We start from the raw sequence: 6,766 nt of genomic DNA on the forward strand, positions 1-6,766 counted from the left end.
AATGATAAGATATTAAAGAAAGTAATGTTCTTTTAAACAATATAATGGTTATAGATTCCTTTCTGTTTCTTAATCAGCCCCGGAAACTTTCTTTTTGACTGAACTTAACTAAAATACCACAAACTTTGTGATTATTCAGCAGGATATTGTGAAATTCTGGTCAAAGAGCATGAAATTCGATTGGCAATCTCAGCATTTGATCCGATTACGTAATTTCAATCATATGGTCTCCGTTTTGTACTTGTTATTAGGCACTAAAAGTGCAGAACGCTTTATTATGATGATCTAATTTTGATGAACAACTAAAAACCCACTATACAAAGCTGCTTAAAGTTGATTTAGTTGATTTCTCTTATTTGGATGAGATCGACATTACAATAACTTAATGTGAATCTTTCTGCCATTCATAGAATCGTTTCGTGTATAATCAAAAATAAAGTTTTAACTGTAAACAATTCGATCTATTGTTGTTTAATACTTGTACAATGGTGCATCTGGATAAAGATTTTGGGAGAAGTCGACCACCATTGTTCTAATGTTATTTTTATCCTGTTTCTTTTTGAAATTTCGCCCCTAAAAGTATGCAATATGCTGTACTTTTCCAGTGTTTTTTTTCAAAGAAACTTATAACTTAGAACGTCTCCTTGAACAATATTTGCTGCGACAATTATTTTTAACCACAGGACATTCCGAACAGCCTTTTGCCTAGTTTAGGTTACAAATTTCCCGCCCTAGATCCGCCACTGTGGGAAAACATTTAGTTAATTCTCGAGATAAACAATTTCTTTACCAATAAAATCAATTACACGAAGCAAGGGCCATTCGAAGTAATTAGTTACAAATTAAGTTGGATCCAAGTTGGATGAATTTGTGCAAAATGCAAAGTCAAACGAGTGTTTTGTCAGGTCGGTTGGCAAGCTCACTAAACGTCGCGACGTTGATTTTGCAATTATTATTTATTTATATTTATTTCCACAAGACAGATGAGCAAACGTACACACCCTGTCCGACTGTCATTAGCCGTGTGTTTCGAACGTTTTCAGCACAATTTGCATTAACAATAGTTTATAGGCATCAAATGTGGGGAGCCTTCAAATAGTAATAATAAAAATAAAATATATATAAAATGCATTTGAACAACAAAAATGTGTGCGCGGAGTTTGATTTTTGCTGTTGTTGCCTTTGTGTGCTTTGTTTCTCCGTTTCTGTCTGTTTTTAGCTATTTACAAAAATGGAGCTCGCAATCGATTGCCAGGTTGAACGATGAGCTCTGCATCACGATTTTTTACGATGCACACTTTTAATTCTAACCAAGAGGAAAACCAAAAGGGGGAGGAGGAGCAGCAAAAAAAAAAAAAAAAACAAAAAAAAAAATCTTATTAAAATTTTATTGCAACAACAAGCAGCAGCAGCCAAACACTAAAAACGGAATTCGTGCGCATCAACAGCTTCAAATGCTCGGCTGATCGGTTGCCCGGTTGATCAGCGGTTGCTCAGCAGTTGCTTGTTCTTTTGTCTAGCGGAACACCTGCTTGGTGGCGATGGCGATGGCGATGGAGATGAAGTTGAAGTCAGACTTAGAGTCAGAGTCAGAGATGACGTCCAAGCACAGCTGTGTGTAATAGAGTCAGAGGCGACCCCAAACGGTCGGACAAACCAAACGGCAAACGCCCCAAAAACAACAAAAGCCTCATACGGACGACCTTAGTCATTTGTCAGCTTTTGCCTCTGCGTCTGCCTCTGCCAGCAGCAACCTAACCTGGGAAAACTTCCACTTCCAGTCCCCCCGTTTTTCACCTCCCCCGTTCCCCACTCTGTCAAACACAGAGTTAAAGCCACTTTCTTGATGCTGCAGTTAGAGACACTCCAACTAGAAAATATCATTGGGTCAAGTTCAGACCGAATGGCGTACATTTAAAACAATCGTTTGTTCGTTTCGTTCGTCGGCATTAAATTGGTTGGAAAAATAAAAAAAAAGAGAAGCCCACAAAATATATATGTTCATACATATATAAAAAGGCGACCAAAATACATTTATTTTTTACCCCTCTCTTTCTCTGAATATATGTGTGATTTATACATTTTCATCATTTTCAAAATTAAAACGCCTCTTTTTTAGCACTTTTGGGGTCGGTTGGTCGTCGTGCCACAGTCTACCTACCCCCCACCCACTCCACCACCCTCCATCAGAGTGTCTGTGAGTGAGATATATGATTCCTTTCAAAATGATTTGCTATGCCAGAGCTTCTTGCACACACAGGTGCATAGATTCGAACCGAAACAAAACCGAAACGAACCAACCAAAAAACCAAACCATGTTCTAAGCATATCCTGGATATTGGGGAATTTCCTGCTTCTCTTTTTCCTTTTATTTTTTATTACTTTCACAGAGCAACAAATCGAAAGAAACATGAGTTTCAATTCTGAATTAGCCAATAGTGTATTGTTTAGGCCAAGCTATAACTTTAGGCCCAAAACTTGATGTGAAACGGTTTTGCATTGAAGATAATGCCATAAAGATTTACTTGTTCTATATAATAGATGTTGCCTCCTGACCTATTGATCTTTCCGACGATATCTATTGACCTTGGATCTGGAAATACTTCCAATGTTTTCTAGGGTATTCCTTCAGCCATCCATAACAATTGAGATCGATTCACAATTGTGATGCCCCAAAGTGCGGCTACAGTGCTAGGGCATTCAGTGACCACAGCACATTTCTCACAATCAGCTGTGAAAAATCTCTCTTTCCCCATTTATGACCCACTAAAACCGAGACTCGAGCTTCTTTCTTCACAGCATCTCCAGATTCACATTTTAGCTGTTGCTTCGTTTTTTTTTTTTTCTCGTTTTTCGTTTTTTCGTTATGAATTTAATGTATGTCCATTATGCATAAATTCACGAAATTCCATAAAGACGAAGCTTTGTTTCGCTTTTCTTTTGGGGAGGTTAAAAACCTTTTGGGTAACCGCCAACGGCAGACAGAGAGAGACAGAGACACCGAGACACCGAGACAGAGGCAAATAGGCAATTTTCATGGTCCATTTGGTTAGGTCTCTTCTGCTGCTTCTTCTCGTTTTCATTTTGGATGGTTTTAAGGTGTTAATAATAACAACAAAGACGTTACAATTATGCATTGAAATCGGTCCGAAAAAGTTGTGTGATGTCAACTGTGCGACGGTTCCCACCATGAACAATTGTCCCACCGGGCTTCGGTGGGGACTGGGAGAACGGGCAACTGGAGATCGCTTCTTTATGACTACAAATTAGATGAAATATTTTAGCTGAACAAAGCTCGCGTTTTGTTTGATGGTGGAAATGAAAATTGTAATAGAAATGGAAATGGAAATGCAGGACGGAAGCTGTTCTATTTTGGTTAGTTTTCTTACAATAGACACCATAAATGGAACCGGTTCAGTTCATAAAGTGTGGGATTATTATTATGTCTCTTGAGGTAAAGCTTCAAAACCATCAAAATAAGATTTCTGTTGCGGACAAAAAAAAAAAAAAAAAAAAAAAAAACACAAAAATTCGTTTGATCTGACAATTTATCACTGTCCGCTATGGGGAAAAGTCAAATAAATAGTATATATGTATGTATGTATGTAGTAACAAAATTTTGATCGTTATAATTAATTTGATTTGATTTGATTAAATTCAAATTCGCGCTATCGACAAACTAGAAGAGAGAAAAATAAAAACAAAATCAACTTCAGAACGGGGACAAGCAAATCAAAAATTTATATATGGACAAGTGTGCGCATTTTTCATTTCGGTCAAAAATTAACATTTCTACGTCTTCTGTTTCTATTTTGATTTTGATTTTGGTATTAGTATTGGTATTGGTATTGGTATTGGTTTCGGTTTCTGTTTCTATTTGGCATGTGGCGGCGACCCCTAAGGGTCAAATATGATTTGGTTTCAAGTTTTTCGTCTTCAAAAACAAATCGATACCAAAAACAGATCAATGATCTCATTTGCATGCCAAACAAAGCCAACAAAATAAAGAAAAAAAAGAGAAAAAAAAAAATGTGTATATATACTGAAATCGACATGCAAAGGGTATGAAAAAGCCGCAAGGTGGAAATCAATTTGGAGGCTTTCAATCAAAATCACAATTTGGACAAGGGAAAAAATGCGAGATGAATGATTTCACTTGAATGTCTCTGCATGTGCATACACCGACTGGAAGATACCCTAACCCATAATGTAATTAACAGTTTTCAAACTGTTGGCCATTCGAATTCCATCCCATTTCCCCCATTCAAAACACACGGGAATTGCCAAGAGTGAAGATTCCCATTGAAAATTTCAAAATCGAAAGTTCAAAAGGATGAACAACTATTTTATATTGACCCATGAGATCTGGCAGAGTGTGTGCGTTTATTTTCAGACCAACTTCTGTCGTATTGGTTCCAATTCAAGTCAACTGAATCCAACGACAACAACAACAACAACAATAACAAACAGTTGTGAATTCGAACTCGAACGCATAAATTAGTCAACGGGTAGAAGAAATAAGCGCGAAAACGTGTTTTAAATTTTTGTGTCTTCAAGACGAACGAAACGAAACGAAACGCCAAAGCGAGGCAAACACTCATGTCAGTATTTTGTCAAAAAAAAAAATCCAAAAAAAACAACAACAACCAAACGAAACGAAACGAGCAAACAAAAAGTATTTTTTGTCAGTGATTAATGCATTTATAATTAATTTATTGTATGCATATATAGAAAAGAGGCAGCAGAGCAGCAGCAGCAGCAACAACAACAACAACAACAACATTTGCCATCGGTATCATCGATATCATCGGAATCATCGTTATGGGCCTGATATATGTAGGTTTTCAAACTGGAACTCTGAACTAATTTCAGCAGAAAATATTTATATTGATCCCCCCTCCCGGGTGATTGATGATCGATTGGATGGCTGGCTCATTGGATGGATCGGATGGATCGATCGATGGTATTTGTGTGCGGGTAAGAAGGATTTTGTTTTCATTGCCAACACAAGATTTTGCAAGTCACTTGAAAACGGCGGCAAAAGTCACATACATTAGAACGCATTAAAGTGTGACCAAGTGGAGGGATGTGGGATGGGAGAGTGAGGAGAATGAGCGCATTCGGGACAAAAAGGGGCCGATACCCTGAATCCCTCGAGCCTCCCATTGTTAGTTTTGGTCTTTTTCCTTGGAGATTGGAAGCGGACAAAACAAAATCAAGCCAAAACAATTGCCAGGGATAATCTGTTCGCTCAGCTGGGGATTACTCTTTCTGCATATGCAAAACAGACTCTTTGAAATTAAAGCATGAAAATTTGTCAAAGAAACACACACACACACATCGGGACGGGCCATTTGTTGTAGGTGTTGACCCTCATCCAAGAAGGTAACCGCAACCGCAATCTATGCTCTCTCTGGTCGCCGATCTGCTGGGCTCTAGCAGTAGCCCTATGCATAAATATATATATAATGGGTTTAAAACACCCCTTTCTTTTTGGGCCATGGCAAGATAGAGAAAGAGAGAGAGAGAGAGAGAATTGGTGGGCGTTGCCCTCGCTTGCTTTCCTGCCTGACTTTCGCAAAAGGGTTCAAAACACACACACTCAGGACAACACAGATGATAACGACTTTGCGGGATTTCTATCATAAAACTGCAAATTGGATTAACTTCTGTGAAAATTTCACAAAGTCAAAACCAGAAGAAAAAAAAATGGGCTGAGAGAAATGAAGAGAAAGTATTTTCAAGGATTAAATACCAGAGACGCCTCCTCCCTCTTTTTGGCATGGCAAAACTATATATTTCACACAAACACACACACACACACACACATACATATATGGGAAAATAAATGTTCTTAGGGGTTTGTCTAGTAGAAAAGAAAATGCAACTTTATGGATATTAATTGATAAAGGGAAATTGTGTGAAAGCAAAAGAGAAAACAAAATATGGAATTGCTCTTTTTATCCATTTTGTAACTTGTTTCCTGTGATAGGTATCAATTGATAGATGGATCCCCCATTATCAGCGGACAAAGGGTAATCTCTTCACGATTGCATTCCAATCTATAACTAACCAGGTTAAAGACCGTTAGACTCGTTCCGTTTTATTAGCCCGATGTCTTGTCGTCTGCGGGTTCAGATTTTCTATAATATTTGTGCAAATCGCGTTGGCAATTTCTAGATCTTCGCCATTTTAATTACAATTTACATTTAACGATAACGGCGCATCCATCCATCGGTTCGTTCGTTCGATCGTTCGTTCGGAAGATCGTCCGATCGTTGGCTCTCAGTACATACATTTTATTCACTAAGCTATTTATGAGACATTAATCCCATGCTGGCGGGACGAGCATGTTGAACAAGTCCAGCCCGGGCGCCGCATTTACAATGTTAGTAATATCATAAAATGTCTTATGGCCTATCAACAGATAACACATTTAATGATCAAAATACTGACAGCTTGACAACACGCGAAATGCACAAGGAAAACAAAAAAAGAAGCAAATCGCCGTTAGCTTTGCTCTAGGAGAAAACTCTGCATATACATATCTCTTTCTCTCTGTTTATCTCTCTCTAGTTGAGTGAGTGAGATGATAGCCCCCCCATCGACCCCACCCCGCCCACAATGCACGGTTAAATTCAAATTCAAATCCCAATTCGAAAATCCAGTTCGTAAGTGTACACAATTATCGGTCGATTGAACGATCGATAGACCACGCCCCATCGCCACAGCAACAACAATTCTTTGATCGCTCTCATTTTCCCGC

The sequence above is a fragment of the Drosophila tropicalis genome, unplaced genomic scaffold, assembly GCF_018151085.1.
Source record: "Drosophila tropicalis isolate 14030-0801.00 unplaced genomic scaffold, ASM1815108v1 contig_443, whole genome shotgun sequence".
Lineage (NCBI taxonomy): Eukaryota > Metazoa > Arthropoda > Insecta > Diptera > Drosophilidae > Drosophila > Drosophila tropicalis.